This window comes from Culex quinquefasciatus, chromosome 1 (assembly GCF_015732765.1).
Source record: "Culex quinquefasciatus strain JHB chromosome 1, VPISU_Cqui_1.0_pri_paternal, whole genome shotgun sequence".
NCBI classification, from domain to species: Eukaryota; Metazoa; Arthropoda; class Insecta; order Diptera; family Culicidae; genus Culex; species Culex quinquefasciatus.
In genome coordinates this window covers 34,283,118-34,308,412 of record NC_051861.1, presented here as the reverse complement: position 1 = coordinate 34,308,412, position 25,295 = coordinate 34,283,118, and the positions used below count along the sequence as shown (strand labels likewise).

At 39.0% G+C, this 25,295-nt stretch overlaps 1 protein-coding gene across 1 annotated transcript in view; it reads left to right on the top strand.

Moving 5' to 3' along the window:
- The window catches only part of LOC6050345, a 260,769-nt gene that overhangs the window by 208,073 nt on the left and 27,401 nt on the right, over window positions 1-25,295 (top strand). The gene's annotated exons all lie outside the window — the stretch shown is intronic.

Below are 25,295 nucleotides of genomic sequence, written 5' to 3'. Positions count from 1 at the left end.
TTTTGACCCGCAAAACACGACACCTCCAAACGTAAACAAAGCCGCGTGCGCGCGGCAGCCAAACGTCCGTCACACAAGAGCACAGCGGGAGAACTGGATACGAAAGGTTGGTAATGTGGAATAACTCATTTACTAATTGCATAGCATGCGTTGATAATAATCAATGAGTTACGCAAATAAGGTTTAGAAGCCATAACTGAATGGTTCACAGTACCACCGCAATCATGAAGCTACTCGCTTGTGTTCTGTGGACACTGCTCGCACTAAACGCTTTAGTGACCTTGACCTTCAGTGAACCCTCACTGGAGTACATTCTACGCACAATCGACTACCTCATCAGCGTGAAACCCGGCGTGTTCAGTGTGGTGTTCTACGACGCTGCTGGTCCAGATGACTCGGGGAACGGAATATTTGACGATCTCGTGAAGTCACCAAGGCTGAACCACGTCGTCAAGTATGCGATCGGTGGGTCATACAATGTAGAGTTGGAAAAGGTGCCTGGCGATCCTTCGCTGGTGATTATAAATGCTGGACACAATTCGACGCACTTGGAACAGAGAGGGACAATCCATAACATTATGGATATGTTGACATTGTTTAGCCCTTGGACCAAAGTGTTGGTTTTTGCGGATCAGGAGAGTCAGCCATTGTGGGCATATTTAGTCTCGTTGGCAAGCTATTCCTTTTCGGTGTTTTTTGACAGTGCAACGCAGCATGTTCGCTTATGTAATGAAGTAACTTGCTGGATTTATCGGTCTGAATTGCCTCAACCAATGCACGTGTTTGAGATTGGACGACGTTGGATCAGAGGGCGAAACATCACGTACACTGGTACAACCTGGTTTGGATTTTACTGGACTTTTCGATGGCTCAAGGAAACTGCGCGATACTTGAATACGGATGTGGTGGAAATAGAGCACAATTGTACAGATCGAGCAACAGGTGTAGTATCATGGGACTGTCTGAATCAACTGGAGGACAAGCAAGTGAAGATTGATGTTAAGTTTTATCATTTATGGATTTTAAAGTTTGAAACATATAACCGAGAAATTTGCACAAACATGCCAGTTTTCAACAAAATCGCCGTGCCCAAAGATAGACCACTGAACATAGCTGAACTTTTGCTGATGCCATTCTCCTGGCATGTTTGGACGCTTTTGCTGACGATCCTAGTTTCATCCGAGTTCGTCAAATTTCGTTGGCCAGCTCATTTCAATAATGATCCAATTCTGCTGGTGGTTTGCGGCTTTGAGCGACGCAACCTTCACCAAGCTGGTCGACTCGAGAAAATCTGCTTTCTTTCGTTGATCATCCTGATGTTCTTCATGTCAAACGCGTTCGAAACCAAAATTGTGTCCTTCATGACCAGCAAGCCAGCGATTCAACGGATCAAAACTCTAGAAGATCTGCTCAAATCAGACGTCAAGTTTCTCGCTGATCTGGAAAACAATCCACGATTAAAGGAGCTGTCAATCTTGGGTGAAAAGATGGTACAAGGAGAAACGCCGGCGTACAGCGAAATAGTTCCAGGCGTTGGTGTTATCTGTCCCAATGGGTTTTGCGATCTGTGGGAAGAAATGGCCTTCGATTTTGAGCGGAACCAACCGTTCTACACCGTACTCGGTACAGAATATTACGATGGCCCCGAGTGTTATGGAACATCTTGGCGGTTTGTTTTCAAGCAAACGTTCCGCACGATGCACGAATGGCTTGTCGAGGCCGGACTTATCGGGCTGTGGAAGCAGCAGTGGGCAAGCCAGCTAAGATCGAAATTCATCGGACAAAGATATCGAGTGGACACGCGGTACAAAGCGGATCTCAGCTTTGACGATATTGGGACTGCTTGGATGGCGTTGTTGGTGGGGTTGTGCATCAGCTTGATTACGTTTCTAGCAGAATATGTCGTGAACCGGGTTTACCGTGGCCGGTTGGTGAAGATTGTACACAGCGGAAGATGAAGATTGTGAGCACAAATTTACTAGCACATATCAATATTTAGCAATCACGGCCACACGCTAAGATCACATTGAGAAGAGGAGAAAGAGAGACGAAAAAGGAACGATGTTGTCCTTATTTGAGTCTTGCTTTTACTACTCTCGTCCTCTTTCGAAACAAGGTAAAGAACCAACGCGCTTGGAATAGTTTTAGTAAAATAAAAACAGTTAGTTCTGAGCATCGACAGAGTTCACATCATTCAATACATTAAATATCACCACCCTCATCATGGACTGGCCACTGAAGTGTTCTGGACTTGCGCGAATGAAGGACTCACTTGGTTAGGATTCACACTTTATTAAGACTTGTGAGTACTGCACCTCCACTCTGGACGCATGGTCTTTTAATAGACATTGGACATTGTTAGAAGCACTGCTCTGACTGACAGTTCTACCATGACACTTTGGTAGACCGGCTCTCAATACATAATAGAGTTAAATACACTACAGCCACCGATAAAACATGGTGTTTTCGGGAAAATACAACATTTCTGAGCAGGCTCTAACCTGGACTATGTGTGTGCGGTCCAATCACACCTGGACTATGAAATAAAATGATTGAAATTCAATTAAATTCATTACATTAGCTTTGTCATGTTGGTTATGTACATCGTAACCTCTTTCTGGGGTCGTTGAGCTCAAATATGATTACAAAAATCCTCTTAACTTGTCTGGAAATGTGTCCAAGATGGTGGCCAATATGCTAAACATTCAATAATCCTCTCAAATTTAACTAATACAAGAAATATTGGCCGGGACCCATGGTGTAGGGACAGGCGTGGTTGCCTCTCACCCGGTCGGCCTGGATTTGATCCCAGAAGGATTTTTCGAGAAAAACTTGTCTGATCACGCCTTCCATCGGACGGGGAAGTAAATGTTGGCCTCGGTCCAACCTAGAGGTTAGGTCATGAGCTCAGTCCAGGTGTAGGAGTCGTCTCCCTGGGTCCTGTCTCGGTGGAGGGTCGTCAGTTCGAATCCCGGGGTGGATGGAAGCTAAGGTGTAAATAGAGGTTTGCAATTGCCTCAACAATCAAGCCTTCGGACACCAAGTTTCGAGTAGGAATCTCGCAATCGAGAACGCCAAGGCAATGCTGTAGAGCGAATAATTTGATTTTTGAAAGAAATAAATAAAACATAATATAAAATCTAGAGGATACAGTTTTCTGAACAAGTTCCATAAAAAACATATCAGTTTTGGTTTAATATAAGAAGAAATATGCCCAATTTTCTGAAATAAATAGTGCTTTTTTTCCAAAATTTCTTAATTTAATTACCTTTTACATGATGGGAACTGCCTACTATGATATTTTTTATGATGATAATATTTTATTGAAACATAAAAATTATAATAATTTTTGACAAAACTCATGAAAATTATTCTATAGCATTCATTACAAAACTCAGTAGGCATTGCCCATCATGTTAATGGTGATTAAATTAAGAAATTTTGGAAAAAAGCACTATTTATTTCAGGAAATTGGGCATATCTCTGCTTATATTGATCCAAAACTGATACGTTTTATGGAACTTGTTCAGAAAACTGTTGTACAATGTGATTGATTCTAAAATGTTTTAAAATGTAATAGTGTGATGTGGCAGAGGATTGAAATAAATAATTTTCGGAACCTATTGGGTAATAAACAGCTTATGTAATAAATAATCCATGTTTTGCATTCACAGAAAAAAAGTTGAATTTTGGAATGTTGAAAATTTGGTAGGTTGAATATTACCTCTTTTTTGGGTAATATTTCATAAAAAATGTGTAAAAATGTGAACCTGATGAATATTCATCAAAAAAAATTCATCATTTTCTGGGGTAAAATTCATCATTTTTTTAGCCACAAAATCTGTCACCATTTCCTGATGAATATTACCATCATTTTTTTTTCTGTGTTGTTTAATGCTCGAACTCGTATCGGGACCATCCATAAACCACGTGGACACTTTTTTGGGAATCTGTTACCCCCCTCCTCCCCGGGGGAGCGGCCGTGGCTGACTGGTTACGGTGTTCGCTTTGTAAGCGAATGGTCCTGGGTTCGATTCCCATCTGCTCCCAACGAGAAAGTATAGGAAATATAAATCTTGAAACTCTGAACATGTACGAAAAATCAAAGTCGCTCGAGTCGGGGTTCGATCCCCCGTCCTTTGGATTGGTAAGCAAAAATGCTAACCACTAGGCCATCGCGACTTGGTGAGCTTATGACTGGAATTAGGAATACTGTTACCACCATCAACTATATACGCGCTGGGTCCTTGTCCATTTGACAAGGGTTCGGAAGTTCTAAATAACGTTTGAATCCGATTGGTCCAAACGTTCTTCAGGGCGGGGCTTGTCGACAAAGCTGAAGTACCTCGCGCTCGGCTAGCCAGCGTAGAAATGAGTCACCGAAGCTCGGTAGAGCTAACACCTTCCAAATGCCTATGCGAGTTATTTGCATGTATAGAATGAGAGCTAAAAATACATGGAAACAACTCAATTTGTAAGAAGCGACCGCGTGGTCCCGTTTGGTTGGTTGCACACACACACACACACACATCTGTTACCCCCCTCCTCCCCTCGTGGACAATTGTCCATACAAAAAAACTTTTTGTATGGATCGTGGACAATCGCCATACCCCCTAAAGTGTCCACGTGGTTTATGGATGGTCCCATCCGGACAATGTGTTGCTGTATTTTCACGACAAATTGAGCAAAGAAATGATTTATTTTCGGTCGTAACGAATTTTGGAGTAATTTCATAGAATGCTATACATTTGGTAAATTTGGTTCGAATTTTTTTTTATTGGAGGTCAAATATGGGTCAAATATAGTTGGTTAGAGTCCCCAAGGCATATTCATAAGAAGTTTGAGTGATATCAACATGAATGCACCGGTTTTTTGTGATTTTGATAAACATATGGGTCATTCCATCTCAACTGTGCACGAAAAAGTGCAAATTTGAAAATCACCCTCTCCGATCCTGCTCAAATTTGGCTGAGCTGTTGATACTATCAAAACATGCAAGAATCCCGAATTTCATCCAAATCGGACCACCCCCTCCATTTTTGTACCTCCCCAAAAAATTGACTTTTTGGCGATTTTTGGCCAAACCTCCTAGTTTCAAACGGCGATAGCTCAGGAACCACAAATCTCAGAAGGTCGTTCTTGGACTCAATTTTGAAGGAAATCGGACGTAGAATCCATTTCCGTGATCATAATGTTGATTAATTTATGTTTTCTACCTGTATTGCGCAATTGAAAACATTAAACGGCCGTATCTCAAAACACCCCAACTTATTTTTTTTATTTGACCTCACCATCGTGTTCTCCGGCCAATTTTACATAAGAATCACCTATCGACAGAAATGAATATGTTTCGTTCCAGAGATATCGAATTTCAAAGTTTTGTGTTTTCGAGATTACCTGCATCAGCTTCATTCGCCGCATCTGCTAGAAGCACACAGGCGGGCTGATCAATAATTGCTACCTGGCCATTTATTGAAATAATATTTCATCATAAATAATCTTCATCAAATTGAGCAAAAATTAACTGTATAATACTGTAGGAAACTGAAGTTTAATCGCAAATGTTTATCTGCTCAAAAAAATTAATGAAGTGGAGCAAAATAGTGCCATTCAGCAAAAACCCCAAAACCTGCTTTATTATTATTATTATTATTATTATTATAGTTTATTATTGACACTTTACCATAATTCTGATTTATGGTTTAGATTGATCATATTAAATCAATTTTTATATAGTGAGCCAGCTCCATTTCATTAAAATATGATTTTGGTCAAGGTACATTTAATTAAAAAAATCCTTATACGTGAGGACAGCAGCCGTATTGTGTTCCAAGAATCCAAGAATGATAGTTGAAAAAAAAAACACTGTTGTTCGGACAGTGTCGAAATCATCGCAACTAAATTTGGAGAATTAGCCGCTTTGCAGCAGATCAAACTTTGTGATTTTCTTACATTTTTCAGTTTTATACATTCCAGAAATCCTTTTCCTACTCTTTGTGATCGTCCTTCACTAGAGTACAACGTATCAACAAATTTTATTCATTTTAATTCATATTTTTACTCAATAATGTATCGTGCACTTATTTTTGAGTGTTACTAACAAGATTAATTCTCGGGTGAGTTTTTAAAAAGCCGTAAGAGCCATTGTGACCTCTGACACTAATTTTCGTTTTTCTAGAAAATGAAACAAAATTTCATTTATTTTAAGTTTGGGGCACTTGAAGGACGTGTAGATGAACAATCTCGAGCATTTTGATATTGGTTTTTCGTAAGTAGGTCGAATACCGATGCAAAAGGACTTTGTTTAACAATGGCTCTTACGGCTTTTTGAAAACTAATCCGAGAATTGCATTTTCCTCTCGCTCCGTCGGAATCCAATTCTGCCCTTTAATGTGTGTCGTCATTGCTCTGTCCAGTGGGTTAACACAGAAATTCACTTCATTAATTTTTTGAGCAGATAAACATTTGCGATTAAACTTCAGTTTCCTACAGTATTATACAGTTAATTTTTGCTCAATTTGATGAAGATTATTTATGATGAAATATTATTTCAATAAATGGCCAGGTAGCAGTTATTGATCAGCCCGCCTGTGTGCTTCTAGCAGATGCGGCGAATGAAGCTGATTCAGGTAATCTCGAAAACACAAAACTTTAAAATTCGATATCTCTGGAACGAAACATATTCATTTCTGTCGATAGGTGATTCTTATGTAAAATTGGCCGGGGAACACGATGGTGAGGTCAAATAAAAAAATAAGTTGGGGTGTTTTGAGATACGGCCGTTTAAAGTTTTCAATTGCGCAATACAGGTAGAAAAATAAATTAATCAAAATTTTGATCACGGAAATGGATTCTACGTCCAATTTCCTTCAAAATTGAGTCTAAGACCGACCTTCTGAGATTTGTGGTTCCTGAGCTATCGCCGTTTGAAACTAGGAGGTTTGGCCAAAAATCGCCAAAAAGTCGATTTTTTGGGAAGGTACAAAAATGGAGGGGGTGGTCCGATTTGGATGAAATTCGGGATTCTTGCATGTTTTGATAGTATCAACAGCTCTGCCAAATTTGAGCAGGATCGGAGAGGGTAATTTTCAAATGCTGTTCCGCTTCAGATGGAATGACCCATATGAAAGACAATAGTTTATTGCACAGCAAAAAATCCGATGGTAAAATCGCATGCAAAAGCATGCACATCACCTTCGTCAAAATAAACACTTAATATTACACACTGCATGTACAATTTTTGTAAACACAAAAAAAAGTTGCAACCGACGGGATTCAAACCCAGCACCATTAGTATGGACTGGCGCCTTAGCCCGCTCGGCCATCAGACTGATGAAAAGCTGTATGGATAAACGCATATATGAGCTTCACATTTCGGTCAAGTAGGTTTCCCATACTGATGGGCTACATATTTCAGAGTGTAAAATCACATAAAATTTCATAAAATAATGCAATATTTATTTTACACCCAGGCCTTTTACACGCAGCTGAATTACTACCTTTTTAGCTGTGTGGACCTATTCAAAAAAACTCTTGAAATATATGTATACAAACAAATTAATTTAAAAAAAAATCATGTTGAAAGGTAACGCCGAATTATTAAGAACTGTTCACATGGAGAATGTTATTTTTGAGAATTGTTTTCCGGAGATCTTGGCACAATCGGAACTCGGACTATCAGATCCACTGATCACATACCCAAAAAAAAAAAGATGTTCAGCCTACAACATATCAATGGTTCCATCCAGTGAGACAGCCGGAGTAGAATCCTCATACAGGGTTGTTACGGACGGCGCGGATCCCGCGGATGGCGAGTTTCGCGCGGATAGCGGGGATTTGGCGCGGATTAGCTGGCTAATTTAGCTTAGGTGCGGATTTCGCGCGGATGTGAAATTTGATTAGTAAAATAATTGAGAGTGATAGAATTATTTTCAAGTTGAAAAGAAAAGTATTACCAGGAATCAGGGTAATTGTTTTTTTTTAATTTGCGCTTTGATTTCTTAGAAAATGCCTACTGAAACAAAATTGAATTTTCTTCCGAAAATGTTTGTTTGTATTCTTGTTAAGAGAATACACGCAAAACGGACATTAGGTATAAATTCCTAATTTTTAGGTATAATCGAACCTGACTGCAATAAGGTATTTTATTACTAATCGGCTATTAGTAATAAAATTACTAATAGCGTTTTAGTACGAGAATTCCTATATTTTAGGTATAATTGTAGAACCAAAATACCTAAATTTTAGGTATTTTCTGGAAAAGTGAGGCAACCAAAATAACTAATATTTAGGTATAATCCAAGATGGCGGACCATTATTATTCCTAATTTCTAGGTATAAATACCTAAATTTGAGGTATTTTCTGGAAAAGTGAGGGATCCAAAATTACTAATATTTAGGTATAATCCAAGATGGCGGACCATGATTATTCCTTATTTCTAGGTATAAATACCTAAATTTGAGGTATTTTCTGGAAAAGTGCGGGATCCAAAATTACTAATATTTAGGTATAATCCAAGATGGCGGACCATGATTATTCTTTATTTCTAGGTATAAATACCTAAATTTGAGGTATTTTCTGGAAAAGTGAGGGATCCAAAATTACTAATATTTAGGTATAATCCAATATGGCGGACCATGATTATTCCTTATTTCTAGGTATAAATACCTAAATTTGAGGTATTTTCTGGAAAAGTGCGGGATCCAAAATTACTGACATTCAGGTATAATCCAAGATGGCGGACCATGATTATTCCTAATTTTTAGGAATTAATACCTAAATTTGAGGTATTTTCAGAAAAAGTGAGGGATCCAAAATTACTAATATTTAGGTATAATCCAAGATGGCGGACCATGATTATTCCTTATTTCTAGGTAAAAATACCTAAATTTGAGGTATTTTCTGGAAAAGTGAGGATCCAAAATTACTTATATTCAGGTATAATCCAAGATGGCAGACCATGATTATTCCTTATTTCTAGGAATAAATACCAAAATTTGAGGTATTTTCAGAAAAAGTGAGGGATCCAAAATGACTAATATTTAGGTATAATCCAAGATGGCGGACCATGATTATTCCTTATTTCTAGGTATATATACCTAAATTTGAGGTATTTTCTGGAAAAGTGAGAGATCCAAAATTACTTATATTCAGGTATAATCCAAGATGGCGGACCATGATTATTCCTTATTTCTAGGTAAATTTGAGGTATTTTCTGGAAAAGTGAGAGATCCAAAATTACTTATATTCAGGTATAATCCAAGATGGCGGACCATGATTATTCCTAATTTTTAGGCATAAATACCTAAATTTGAGTTTTTTTTAGAAAAAAAGTGAGGGATCCACAATTACTAATATTTAGGTATAATCCAAGATGGCGGACCATGATTATTCCTTATTTCTAGGAATAAATACCTAAATTTGAGGTATTTTCAGAAAAGTGAGGGATCCAAAATTACTTATACTTAAGAATAATCAAAGATCAAATTAGGTATTAAGTATTATCCAAGATATATGCAGGCAGAAGAAAACAATGGTTTATATGATATTAATATTTTTATTTACATCAAACACAACTATTTCATAAATGTTCACACCTAAAAATAAATATTAAAATTTAAATTAAATTTTAATTTTTAAATGTATCTAAATTTTTAATATTAAATTTATAATTTTTTTTATATTTTGTTTTTTTTTATGTTTTAATTTTTTATAGTTAAATATTTTAGTATTTTTATATTTTAATATTTTAATATTTAAATATTTCATTATTTTAATATTTTAAAATTTAAATATTTTATAATTTTAATATTTTAATATTTTAATATTTTAATATTTTAATATTATAATATTTTAATATTTTAATATTTGAATATTTTAAATATTTTAATATTTTAATATTTTAATATTTTAATATTTTAATATTTTAATATTTTAATATTTTAATATTTTAATATTTTAATATTTTAATATTTTAATATTTTAATATTTTAATATTTTAATATTTTAATATTTTAATATTTTAATATTTTAATATTTTAATATTTTAATATTTTAATATTTTAATATTTTAATATTTTAATATTTTAATATTTTAATATTTTAATATTTTAATATTTTAATATTTTAATATTTTAATATTTTAATATTTTAATATTTTAATATTTTAATATTTTAATATTTTAATATTTTAATATTTTAATATTTTAATATTTTAATATTTTAATATTTTAATATTTTAATATTTTAATATTTTAATATTTTAATATTTTAATATTTTAATATTTTAATATTTTAATATTTTAATATTTTAATATTTTAATATTTTAATATTTTAATATTTTAATATTTTAATATTTTAATATTTTAATATTTTAATATTTTAATATTTTAATATTTTAATATTTTAATATTTTAATATTTTAATATTTTAATATTTTTAATTTCATTTCTGGAGTTTTTTTTGAAAAGGTCCAATAAACCAAATTTCCAGTTTTTGCTTTTTGGATGTTTTTAGAACTGCCTTGAGTCAGGGGTATTGAAAAACACCCAAAAAGCAAAAACTGAAAATTTGGTTTATTGGTCCTTTTCAAAAAAACTCCAGATTTTAAATTAGGTATTTTCCAAGAGCTATGCAGGAAGAATATTTTTTTAAATTATATAAATTTTTTATTTACATAAAACACAACTTTTTCATAAATGTACTTACCTAAAATAAATATTTAATGATTTGAATATTTTAACATTATAATTTTGTATAATATTTTATAATATGTTAGTTCTTTAATATTTTAATATTTATTTATTTTAAATATCAGTTATTATTTTAATATTTTAATATTTTTACAACTTCAACATTTTAATCTTTAAATATTTGGAATTGTAGAATATAAGATTGGATTTTTTGGAGTTTTATAATGTTTGGAATTAGAGATTTTTAAAATTTTCTCTCTCTCCCCTCTCTTTCTATTTTCTCGCTCTTCCATACATACATACCATACCAATCAGCTTAGAACACCATACGCGGTGCCCGTGCTGTATCAAGAAGGTTGTTCCATGTTGCTCGGTTCTGGGCTGCAGCTCGCCAGTCTCCTAGGTTGCAGATCTTTCTTAGGTCCGCCTCGATCTGATTTCCCCATCGTGCACGCTGTGCTCCTGCTCTTCGGCCTGTGCCGCCATCGGGTCGCGCGCGGTCAAAGAGCATCCTGACAGGATGGTCTTCGTCCATCCTCGCGACATGGCCGGCCCACCTGAGCCTCCCGATTCTCGCCAGGGTAACGATTGTCGGTTCTCCCAGCAGCGCGTGCAGTTCGTGGTTCATGCGCCTTCGCCACTCGTTCTGAGCTGTACGTACTCCACCGTAGATCGTTCGCAGCACCTTCCGTTCGAAAACTCCAAGGGCTCGTTCGTCCTCTTGCCGCAGCGTCCAGGTCTCGTGGCCATAGAGGGCAACCGGTCTAATCAGTGTCTTGTACAGGGTCAGCTTCGTGGCGCGTTGCACTCGATCAGATGTCAAGGTTTTCCGTAATCCAAAGTAGGCGCGATTCGCGGAGTGGATACGAGTCCGGATCTCTAGGCTGGTGTCGTTGTCGGCCGTTACCAGCGATCCCAAGTACACGAATTCGCTCACCTCCTCCAGCACATCGCCATCCACAGCTAAAGGGGTGAGTCTTGGGGGGTCAACGTCCTTTGAGCCCCTCCCTTTCATGTACTTTGTTTTCATCGTATTCATGGCCAATCCAATTCGTCCTGCTTGCGTCTTTAAGGCGGTGTAAACCCTTTTCACCGTCTCTAGGTCTCTCGCTATAATGTCAATGTCGTCCGCATAAGCAAGAAGTTGAACTGTCCTGTTGCAAATCGTGCCTCTCGTGTCTATACCCGCTCTTCGCACAACTCCCTCAAGTCCGATGTTAAACAGCGCATTGGATAAGCCGTCACCTTGTCGTAACCCTTGGTGCGATTGGAAGGGTCCGCTAGCTCCCTGCCACTCGCACGTGACACATCACACGATCCAAGGTAGCCTTGATCAGCCGAGTCAGTTTGTCCGGAAATCCGTTCTCGTGCATGATCTGCCATAGCTGTTCGCGGTCGACTGTATCGTACGCTGCCTTGAAATCGATGAAGATGTGATGTGTGGCACGTTGTACTCACGGCATTTCTCGAGGATCTGCCGGAGCGAGAAAATTTGGTCCGTGGTGGCCCGAGCGCCAGTAAACCCCGCTTGATAGGGGCCCACGAACCTCCGTGCGTACGGTGTCAGCAGACGGCAGAGGATCTGGGAGAGGATTTTATAGGCCGCGTTGATAAGCGTGATGCCGCGGTAGTTGCCGCAGTCCAGCTTATCGCCCTTTTTGTAGATGGGACACACGACACCATCCATCCATTCTTCTGGTAGTTTCTCCTCCCTCCAGATCTTAGAAATCACCAAGTGGATCGCCCTCGCCAACTGCTCTCCTCCATATTTGAAGAGCTCACCGGGTAACCGATCTTTACCGGCGGCCCTGTTGTTCTTCAGCTGCCTGATCTCCTTCTTCACCGTCTCCAGATCAGGTGCCGGGAACTGTTCGTCAGCAGCGGGCGGTCCAAGTTGGGCTTCAAAGCCGTCTCCATGCGCTACATCGCCGTTGAGGTGCTCGTCGAAGAACTGCTGCCACCTGTTCAACACCTCGCCTTTGTCCATAAGAAGGTTTCCCTCGGCGTCCCGGCAAGTGTTGGCTTGCGGCGCATAGCCTTTGTGGGACCGGTTAACCTTCTCGTAGAACTTTCGCGTCTCGTTCTGCCGGAACAGCTGCTCCATTTCGGCGCGATCGCGATCTTCCAGCTGGCGCTTCTTGAGCTTGAAAACCGTTCTTTGCTGTTTCAGCGCTTGTTTGTATCTGGCCACGTTCTCATCAGTTGCAGCTCTCAGCTTCACCGCATAAGCTGCTTTCTTCTCGTCAAGTAGCCGCTGGCACTCCTCGTCGAACCAGCGCTGCTTTCCAACTCGGACCGTACTACCTAGCGCGGCTTCAGCGGCACTGCCGATGGCCGAGCATATTCTGCTCCATCCATCGTTGAGCGAGGCAGCGCCGAGTTCCTCCTCCGTTGGCAGGCTCGCTTCCAGCTGCTGCACGTAGTGCTGAGCCGCAGCCGTGTCCTGCAGCCGCTCGGTGTTGAACGGCGGTGGGAGCCGGCTCCGTCGTCGGTGGTACGTCGTCGACAGTTTTGAGTGCATGCTTGCACCCACCAGGTAGTGGTCCGAGTGGATATCCGCACCGCGGTACGTGCGGATGTTCCGTATGTCCGAGAAGAATCGGCCGTCGATGAGGACGTGGTCGATTTGTGTTTTTGTTCGTTGATTAGGCGATGTCCAGGTGACTTTGTGGATGTCTTTCCGGGAAGAATGTGCTCCGTACCACCATACCGCGGGAGGCTGCGAAGTTGATGCACCGCTGGCCGTTGTCGTTCGTGACGGTGTGCAGGCTGTTCGGCCCGATCACCGGCTTGTACATCTCCTCCCTTCCTATGCGGGCGTTCATATCTCCGATGACGATCTTGACGTCCCTCTGCGGGCAGCTGTCGAACTTCTGCTCCAGCTTCGCGTAGAACGCTTCCTTCTCGGCATCGGATGATTCCTCGTGTGGGCAATGTACGTTGAAGATGTGATAGTTGAAGAAACGGCCTTTAATCCTCAATCTACACATCCGGTCGTCGATCGGCTCCCAATCTATCACACGACTCCGCATCTTGCCCAACACTATGAAGCCGGTTCCCAGCTTGTTTTCGGCTCCGCCGCTCTGGTACATGGTGAGCTCCAAAGCATCATCCTCCCACATCTTCGCTCCTTCCAGCACATCTCCTGCAGTGCTACAACATCGAAGTTGCGGGGTTTGAGCTCGTTCAACAGAGCGTACTCATACCCATCGAAACGTAGCGATCTGCAGTTCCATGTTCCGAGTTTCCAATCGGTGTCCTTTTCGTGCCTAGGTCTATGCCGTTTGTTCCGGATCCTTATTCCTTCTTGATTGTTCGTAATGATGTGGTTTTCGGTATGCAGCCGGATTGGGGCTGCGATACCTAGTCTCGGGGTGGGGCTGCCACCTTGAAGCTACCGAGACCCAGCTCCGGTTTTCTCTCGACACCGTAACGGGGGCCTTTCTCACGAGGCCTAACGGCATAGCTACACCCTCCGAAGAGGATGGAGCCCCCCTTCCCTGTCAGCATACTACCATAGTTCCCACCGGGGTTGGTTACCCGATCTCTCCAATGGTTACTAGTATCCCGGCTAGCGCCGCGGGGAGGCCAGGGTATCGGAGTTACTGGACAAGAGGCTAATGGACCGCTTGGTGGGTCTATTTTATTCCTGCGGTACTCGAAGTACCTATGGTACGCCATGTCCAGTCATTCGCTCTTCCTGTTCCCTGCTATCTCTCTCTTCTCTTTCTCTCAATTCAACTTTTTCTCTTTCTCTCCTACCCTCTCTCCCTTTCTTTCTCTCCCATATTTTCTCACCTCTCTCTTTCTCACTTTCTCTCTACCTCTCTTACTCTCTCCCCTCTCCTACTATCTCTCTCCCTTTCCTACTATCTCTCCCTCTCCTACTATCTCTCCATCTCCTACTCTCTCTCCAACTTTATCTCTTATCTCTCTCTTTCTTCATCTTTGCCCCTCTCACTCCCACTTTCTCTCTCTCTTACTTTCTATCTCTCTCTTCTTCTACCCTCACCCTATCTCTCTCCCACATTTTCTTTCGCTCTTCCCCTCCAGCATTCTCTCACAAACTCCCCCTTTCTCTCCCTTTTCTACTTTCTCTCTCCCTTTCCCATTTTCGCTCTCTTCCACTCCCTCTTCTCTCCCACTTTTTCTCTCCCTCTCCTCTTCTCTCACCCACTTTCTCTTTCTTTCTCTCTTTCTCTTCCTCTACCCCCACCCTCTCACTTTCAATCTCTCATATACACACGAGCACACACACACACGAACACTTTCACAAACGCATACATACACACACCCGCAACGTCCAACCAAATCACAAAAAGATAGATTTCATTCCCACAATCGCCACGGTCGCACAATCCCCACGGTTGGGGTCCGTTTATACTTCCCCTTTCCAGCTCTTCCGCAAATATCCGTACCGAGATCCGTCCTCCAGAGCACGAGAGGGAAGAGGCGGTTATTTTAATTCCACCGGGAGTTGAAGGTTCCGTCCTCCTCCTCCTCCTCTACCACAAGCACGCGAGCCACACTTCCTCTAATAAGGATGCTCCGGGTTCCGTTCTCCGTGCAGAACCGGAGAACCACTTTTCTTCTGCACACTTACCTTGCCAAAGTTCCGAAGTTTTCAGCAGCACCGCGGAACACCAACTCACAGCCACGAAATTATTTTGTTTTGACTTGTCAAAACGTGAATCGCAATTTTTGAACTAAAAAAAATACTAAAATTTAGGAATTTTTAAGAAGTACTTCAGTGTTCTAAAAAAATCCTAAATTTTAGGAAGAAAAAAATACTAATTTTTAGGTATAATTTGACAAGCTAGAACATAAGTTCAAAAAATACTAAAAATTAGGAATTTATACCTAATGTCCGTTTTGCGTGTACGTCGAAATAATCTTCATGAAGATATTTTTTTAAATGTTTTGTTGAGGATTTCTTAAAGAAATTTATTGTTACACTGAAATAATTTTTGAACATCTGCTTTACCGGCTTTAAATATTTTTAATATCTTTTGAGTTTTGAGTAATGAGCAACTCTCTACGAAATCGGCCGATTTCGACCATTTTTATTTTTTTATTTGACTCAAACTTTGTGGGGCCCTTCCCTATGACCAAATAAGCTATTTCGCGTCATTGGTTCACCCATACAAGTCTCCATACAATTTTGGCTGCTGTCCATACAAAAATGGTATGTAAATATTCAAACAGCTGTAGCTTTTGAGTGAATTTTGTGATCAATTTGGTGTCTTCGGCAAAGTTGTAGGTATTGTTGAGGACTTTTGAGAAAAAAATAGGTAAACGGAAAAAAAATTGCAGATTTTTTTTATCAACTTTTTTTTCACCAAAACCAATTTCCACAAAATACGTATTTTTTGATTTTCGAGATTGTTTGATATGTTTTAGGGGACAAAAATCCGCAACTTTTGAGCCATAGAGAAACATGGTCAAAAAATCTGCCGCCGAGTTATCAATTGTTGAAAAAATAGTGATTTTTGGAAAAAAATCGAAGTTTTATGCCAAAACAAGTTTGACATTATTTTTTAATGCAAAATTGAATTTGCAATCGAAAAGAACTTTACAGATTTTTTGGTAAAGGGCTCCGTTTTCAAGATATAGCCACCGAAAGTTTGATTTCAGCGAAATATTTGCAGCTTTTCAATTTTGAAAAATAGTGACCGTAAGTGACCATTTCTAAAAATATTTTTTTTGAAAACTTCAGAAAATTTGCTAAAAAATTGTCTCAGAGATATTGAAGATTGGACCTCGGGTTGCTGAGATAGAGCCGCTTTAAGAAAAAGAAACACGAAAATTGAAGTTTTCTTTATCTCACCAAAACAATCCACCATTTTCTAATGACCTTATCTCGACAAATAATGGTTCGATTTTCAATGTTAATACATGAAAAGTTTGTGAAATTTTCCGATCCTTTCGAAAAAAATATTTTGAAAATTCTTAAATCAAGACTAACATTTTAAAAAGGCCAAACATTGAATATTACGCCCATTTAAAATGCTAGTCTTGTCTTATAAAAATTATACACCCTCAAATGCTCAAATGCGTAAATTCTTGAATTCTTAAATTCTCCAATTTTTAAATTCTTAAATTAGAAGATCCCTAAATTTCAAAATTCTTCAATTCTTAAATTCAGAACCTTTTGAAAAAAGAACTGCAAAATTCTTAAATGATATTAATTTTGTCACCATCATAGATTACAGAAAAACTGATAATATTGGTACTTTCGGAGACATATTTTAAATTCGAGAAATTTTGAGAAGAAAATAATACAAATTTCGTGTTTCGATTTTTGTGAGTGGCGAAAATCATCAAGTACGAACTGCATTTAAAATTTCAAATCCCTAGATTTGTGAATTTATCAAGATTTTGAAACTTTTAAAATTTAATTTTATGATCTTTTTAATTGTTTAAATTTTAGAATTTAAATTTGATTTGATTTATTAATATCCAAATTTCATAATGTTTTAATTTCTATTTAGAATTCCTTTTTTGCCAAAATGATTGTTATGGCTTCTCCATCTAGTTCACTTCATCCTAGCAAAAAAACAAAAAAAAATGTAGATAAAATTTTCGGTGTTTCAGGATTCTGCGTTCTGAGATTCGGCCTCATGCGGCTATTTTTATTATTGAATACAACTTTATTCTGTGATTTTTTTGTTTTTTTTTTTTCTTATTTTGTTCCCAAATATTTTTTTATTTCATAAAAAAATGAAACTCTCTTGTATGTTGTCCCGAAATTATTTTTGTTATTGCGCAATTCCCACTAACTGGGACTTCGCACTAAATTATTGATTTCCATCGCACTATTGCGATTTGCCAAACTGCCTTCGGAAATTTTAAATTTCTAAAAAAAATTATCAAAGCGAATCGAGATTAGTCGCTATCTTAAAGTGCGAATTTTCAGTTTGGTGGAAACTGCGACTGGAAGTGTAAATAAACAACCATTGGTTGCCTAGTTTTTCAAATTATTGTTGTCAAAAATGCGAGAGAAATGTGCGGGTGAAATCCAAGTTACAGTGCAAGGATCAATAATATGGCGCGTATTTCGCGCGGATTGGATTTTGGGACGGCGCGGATTTGGCGCGGATTTTTTTTCGACTTCTCTATAACAACCCTGCGTCATAGAAGGTCAAGGCCAGCGATGGTCGGAGCCAACAAAATACGAACTGTAACCCACATGATCGTGCTAAGCCTGATTCTTTCAGCTTGATTAGAAAGAAATTAGGAATCACTCATTCTGCTAAAAGCATTGCATTCGTTGATAATAAATTATGAACTACGAAATTTAATGTTAAAAACGTAACTTAATCCACCTGTAGGTGGTTGGTGCCTTCCTCACATAGTAATGTAGTCAAAAATAAAAATAATTCACTCAAATCAGATGGTTTTTCTGTCTACTAATTTCTGAGTATTGCCACTTTAACTCTTATTATTGACGTCCGTGGTAGTGTTTATCTGTCATAAAAAGTTTACTTTTGATTCTTAGTGAAAAGTTACGATCCACAACGTTTCTGTAGGAACAAGCGGAAAGGGAACGGTTTGCTGTTTGCTGTTTTGCTGTCAAAACGTTTCGTTTTAGATTTTCTGGTTTGCTCAATGAAAAATATTCTTCGTCAATAAGGTGAGTATTTTTACCAAAATAATAATTTTATTTTTTCAGCACTACCTCGGACACCTTTGCTGGCGGCAAATGAAAAAAGCTAAGAGTTTCTTCGTACAGCTTTTTCAACTTGTAGAGTGATGGTCAACTTGAACCAGGTGGTGCTGCGTAAAACCCTTCGCACCCAGCTCGAGCGGTTCGGAACGCCAGAAGATCAGCAAAGAACGATTGCGTTGGCCACGGCATGCCGGTGTATGCCGACCGCTTCGGCTTCTTCTCCCGGCCATAGTTTGCAAGCAAGGAGGATACCATTGGTCCTCCAGAAAGGACGCGAAATGGGACCACTTAGAGAGGCCGAATCACGGAAGATGCTAGCCTTGCACCTGCTTCTACACACAAAAAAATATTTCCGAATGTTACATCATTTATGATGTAACACTTTTGAACGTCATTAAACATTTAAATTTAAATGCAATTTGATGTAAATTTGCGACAAATTATACGTAAAAACATGATTTTACGTATGCTTCAACCGTTTACGTCGAATCTCAAGTTTACATCAACTGAGATTACATACGATTCATTTTTTCCGTGTCGAGTAAATTCACATATTTTTTTCTGTGTATGCCCGATCTAGACTGTCGTTACTGTGCGAATAACAAATTAATGTCCTGCCAGAAGTGTTAAACAGAATTTTATACTAGGGTGCAGGCTCTACATTGTTTTGTATATCACGAAAATAGACGCAATTTCCTTGTTTGATTTTTATATATAATTGATCCATTCCAATAAGATGGATCCAAACTAACAAGTGCGTAACTGTTGATAGGGTTATCAGATCTTCAATGTTTTGGGCTCATTAGAAAGGTTTTTCAATTACCCAACTAACGACGGGTCGTATTATAGACCCGGCCAACATTTTCATCAAAATATTTGAGATCCGGCCTCTAAGATGTGTACACATGACACTTAACCCTCTAACGCCCATGGTTACTCCAGAGCACCACTAATTTTTGGATTCAAAATTAAATTTCTGTTACCATTAATTTTTTCAACCTGCTTCAACCTGCATTAGTGAATATAGAATATTACCTAAGAACCACTAAAATTTTGTCCAGTTTGGTCCATCCAGTTACGAGTAATGTGGAAAAACGTAAAAAATCTCGATTTTGTTCTGGGCGGGAAGGGGTTGAGTACTCATAACTTTTGATAGGATTATTAGATCTTCAATCTTTTGAGCTTGTTGAAAAGGTCTTTTGATTACATATTCAACGATGGGTTGCATGATAGATCCTGACAACTTTTTCATCAAATTATTTGAGGCCTCTGAAATGTGTATAAATGACACTTAAGTGCTCATAACTTTTGATAGGGTTATCAAATCTTCAATGTTTTGGGCTCATTAAAAAGGTCTTTCAAATATCTTCCCAATAATGTATGATCAGACGGGTTTTCTTACAAAAACCACCCTTTTTACAATCTTTCAAACTTTAGCCAGAATCGTTTTTTTAGCATAACTTTTGAAATACTTAACAAAACTTCATAATATTAACTAGGGTCTTGTGGGACCCCAAGATGAATCGAATGAGATCAAAACGGTCCAAATCGCTTAGCCAGTCCGGAGATTATCGAGTGCATATTTTTCGGTGCACGGACTCACATCCAGACACACGCACAGACATTTGTTCAGAATTTGATTCTGATTCGATAGGTATACATGAAGGTGGGTCTACGAGGTCGAATTAAGAAGTTCATTTTACGAGTGATTTTAAAGCCTTTCATCAGTAAGGTGAGGAAGGCAAAACCACAACAGAGTAGTTCACAGTACCACCGCAATCATGAAGCTACTCGCTTGTGCCCTGTGGACACTGCTCGCACTACTACCTTTAGTGACCTTGACCTTCAGTGAACCCTCACTGGAGTACATTCTACGCACAATCGACTACCTGATCAGCGTGAAACCTGGCGTGTTCAGTGTGGTGTTCTACGACGCTGCTGGTCCAGATGACTCGGGGAACGGAATATTTGACGAACTCATGAAGTCACCAAGGCTGAACCACGTCGTCAAGTATGCGATCGGTGGGTCATACAATGTAGAGTTGGAAAAGGTGCCTGGCGATCCTTCGCTGGTGATTGTAAATGCTGGAAACGATTTGACGCACGTGGAGCAGTGATGAACCATCGATAATATTTTAAATATGCTGACCTTGTTTAGTCCTTGGACCAAATTGTTTGTTTTTGCGGATCAGAAGTGCCAGCCATTATTGGCAAATGTAATGGTCTGGGCAAGATATACCTATTCAGTGTTTTTTGACAGTGCAACGCAGCATATTCGCTTATGCAATGGAGTTTTTTGCTGGATATATCAGTCTGAATTGCCTCAACCAATGTACGTGTTTGAGATTGGTCGACGTTGGAGAAGGGGGCGAAACATCACGTACACTGGAACAACAAATTTTGGATTTTACTGGAATTTTCAGTGGCTCAAGGAAACTGCACGATACTTAGATACGAATGTGCTGGAAATAGAGCATAATTGTACAGATAAAGTTACAGGTGCAGTTTTGAGGGACTGTCTGAATCAACTTGAGGACAAACAAGGAAAGATTGATGTCAAGTTCTACAATTTATGGGTTTTAAAGTTTGAAACATATAATCGAGAAATTTGCACAAACATGCCAGTTTTCAACAAAATTGCCGTGCCCAAAGATAGACCACTGAACATAGCTGAACTTTTGCTGATGCCATTCTCCTGGTATGTTTGGACGCTTTTGCTGACGATCCTAGTTTCATCCGAGTTCGTCAAATTTCGTTGGCCAGCTCATTTCAATAATGATCCAATTCTGTTGGTTGTCTGCGGCTTTGAGCGACACAACCTTCACCAAGCTGGTCGACTCGAGAAAATTTGCTTTCTATCGTTGATCATCCTGATGTTCTTCATGTCAAACGCGTTCGAAACCAAAATTGTATCCTTCATGACCAGTAAGCCAGCAATTCAACGAATCAAAACTCTAGCGGATCTGCTTAAATCAGACGTCAAATTCCTCGCTGATCTGGAAAACAATCCACTACATAAGGAACTTTCAATCATTGGTGAAAACATGGTTCAAGGCGATGCGCCAATGTACAGCGAAATAGTTCCAGGCGTTGGTGTTATCTGTCCCAATGGGTTGTGCGATCTGTGGGAAGAAATGGCCTTCGATTTTGAACGGAACCACTGGTCCCACCGCACCGTGCCCACGTCATTACTCATCCAATACATAATTCATCCCATCCGAAAGTAATGAACTCTTGGACAGTCAGTCCTCCCAGAACCCCCGTAACTAGGAATTAATACAACGAGCGCCAGAAATTTACTTCACAATATAACTTATGAGAAAACTAATTTCCGAAAAAACTTTCCCCATTTATTATCACCTTTCGCGCGATTCTCTTGGCCCTCGTCCGCTCGCTTGAGAGGAAGGGAGAGAACCAGGAGTTCACCTGGTGCCCCCTCCCCCTGGTCACCACCCCCCATTACAGTTTCTGACTATTTGTCGAAGTCTTCGAACATCCGTTCTTCGAACTCTGGAGTTGTAACTCTTCAAAATTTTAAAACAGTGTTGCCAGACCCCCCTGCCCTCTTTTCCAACCTTCTTTAGAGTGTTGATAAGTTTGAACATTTCTCACCCGTCTTCTTCTTCCTCCACATCTGGAACGCTTCCGGGGCTTTTGTAACGCAGAGAGCACCTTTTGCACCTGTCCGTTCATTCATTTTTCATTTGGCGAAACTCAACTCGTGGAGCATTTCTTAGTTTTCGCTGTTGAAAGAAATTTGAGCATTTTCTGTTTTGCCTTCCCGGAAGCATCTTCTCGTGCGCACTGATAAATGTTGAGCATTTTAAGTTTTCGCTTCATTTTCAGCCAAAGCCGCTCTTCAACTCTGGAGGGTGAAAAGTTGCTGCCCCCTTTCATCGAGCGTGCTGCCTGATGAAGTGACGATGGTGGCGGTGGGCTAGACCTAAATCTTGCGAGTTGTAAATTGCGCTGCTGTTATACCTCTAGACAGATGGGACCGATCGGCTGGCTAGGTGAAAAGTGCGGATTTATTGTCTGAAATAGATAATTATCTTGGTGTCAGTTTCTATTTTTTATACTTATTTTTTTCATCAAAATCTTTCTGATAAGAACAGATGAGAACCATCTAGAATCGATTTCCAGATCTAGGAATAAAGTCCAGGGAGAAAACTTTAGGCTTCGTTAAGAATCATGGTCTAAACAACGTTGACTAATTTTGTCAATATCATTGGAGCAAACAATTTAGGGTTACATATAAGAGCAAAGTGATGTTCTGAGCACTTTACTGCCCATGTTCGCATAAATGTCCCATATGCAAAAACAGCAAGCTCCTCCTAATATCTAGAACAAAGTACTGGATGTTATAGGCTCTTTCGAAAGAGCACACAATTTTGAACCAAACTACATAAATAACTCGAAATCGATGAAAATGTATATGGGACATTTATGCGATCAGGGGCAGTTCTAAAAAAAAACAAACATTTTATTTAGAAAATAATCCTGGACTATTTGATCAAAAGCTAAAGCAATTTAAGATATTTAATTCAAAATCAAATTATTCGCTCTACAGCATTGCCTTGGCGTTCTCGATTGCGAGATTCCTACTCGAAACTAGGCGTCCGAAGGCTTGATTGTTGAGGCAATTGCAAACCTCTTTTTACACCTGAGCTTCCATCCATCCCGGGATTCGAACTGACGACCTTTGGATTGTGAGTCCAACTGCCTACCAGCGACTCCACCAGGACAGGACCCAGGGAGACGACTCCTACACGTGGACTGAGCTAACGACCTAACCTTTTTTTTTTAGGTTAGTCCGGGGCCAACATTTACTTCCCGTCCGACGGAAGGCGTGATTAGACAAATCTCGTCTCAATATTTGCCATCACTTCTGGGATTGAACCCAGGTCGACTGGGTGAGAGACAATCACGCTTACCCCCACACCACGGTCCCGCGTTTTTAATTCAAATATCACAAAAAACGCAAGCCAAATTTTATGCGAACTATGCATTCGGAAGAAACGAATCTCAGGGACATTTGTCTTTAAACTTGAGATATCCTTATTTAAAAAAGTCTGATTTTTAATAGAAAAAAATTATGGGATCACCGTAACGAAATTCGAAAATTATTAAACTAAATGTTTTTCCTTTGAATTTTGCCCGCTGAATCTAAATCTGCCTCCTCAAATTTGAGCCAAAGCACAGTGGGCGAAATGGAATCCAAAATCAGACTTAATTGAACGCGGCTGGTTCCCTGGTATGAAAAATAGTATTTCTTTTGTAAAAAAAAATCCGGGAAATCGATTGGTGATGGTTTCATCCACCGCACAAAACGGCAAAGGGTCCATTTTGTCCCAATCCTTCATTTTTTCACATTTTTTTCCCTAAAATTCGGTCTATATTCGGAGGTTTATGCGGCCATCCAAAATGCACGTAACTTATGTGGAAATGTCCCAGAAATCCAGTAAAAATAACAACTTGCACAAACATTCAATTTTTATAGTTTTCTCGACGTCACAAAACCGACATTTTACAAATTTTACAAAACTGAACCAAGACAACCGAACACCTACGTACGAGTAAGTACACATACAAATACACAAAAAACACAAAAATTAACGGAAAAGCCAAAAACCAAATTTCTAGTTTCCCTGAAGATGATTTAATAAAAATCGAAACGTTGGATAAAGTACACAAATAAGTGTTTGAGCTGCTTTCAACGACTGCAAGCCGAAAATCCATCTCAAATTAACAAACACAGTCGAAAAAGCCACATTTACTACATCAATGTATCTAAAAAATGTCTTTATAGAAAGGACGCTGAAGGGGTCTTTTTCAGATATCTGTGACCTCTGAGATTTTTTACCTAGGTATTATTAATTTATTTCAATTTCAAAACTTTCAATGTACAACAATTCCCCACGAAAACAGAAAGATTCGAAAAAAAAGTTCTCCGATAGGACCCAAAATTTTTCTGGAGGTTCCTTGGCCGAAATAATTCGACCCGTGTTTGGCCATTAGGGTGACCTACGCCGTGGTCCAAAAATGGCAATTTTCGTCATTTTTCGCGAAACCCACTTTTTTCAAAAAATCATATCTCCGCGACATTTCATCCAATTTTAGCTGTCTTAGACGCAAAAGAAAGGTGATAAGTTTGGCTATTTAGGTAAAAAAGTAAGAAGTTTCAAAAATCTAGCTTAACATTTGAAAAGGTCGTATGAAAACTTAAAATGCTGTTTTAAAGGTCTCGGGACCACAGAGCCTATGTCTGAAAATATTTTTATCGGATTCCTCGGAAAATTTCACTTAACATATCAAACAATGGTGAAGTTATGTTTTCGATACTCTGAGATACGATTTTTTGAAAAAAAAACTTGGTTTTTCGACGCGCCACGCGCAAAAATGGAAAATTGACGAAAACAGAAAAAACGACTTTTTTCACTTAAACTGCGATAACTTGAAAATTTCAGCGATGATCTATACATGGGGCCACCGGTAACCGGTTCCAGATTGGCCAGGATGGGTCAGCGAACAACGGCATGACTGTAGATTGACATATATTTCAATTTAATGAAGTTTGATACGTCGGATGATAGGGTTTCTCTTATATTCCGGAAGTGTCCCCAAGGGGCCATCGGTTACCGGTTCCAGATTGGCCAGAAAGGGTTAGCGAACAATTGCATGACCGTAAATTGATATATCTTTCAATTTCATGAAGTTTGATATGTCGGATGATAGGGTTTATCTCATATTCCGGAAGTGTCCCCAAGGCGCCACCGGTAACCGGTTCCAGATTGGTCAGGATGGCTCAGCGATTAACGGCATTATCAAAGATGAACATATCTTTCAATTTCATGAAGTTTGATATGCAACATGCAACAAACAAACAAACAAACATGATGCCACGGAACAAAATCCGGTTTGCGGAATCGCAAA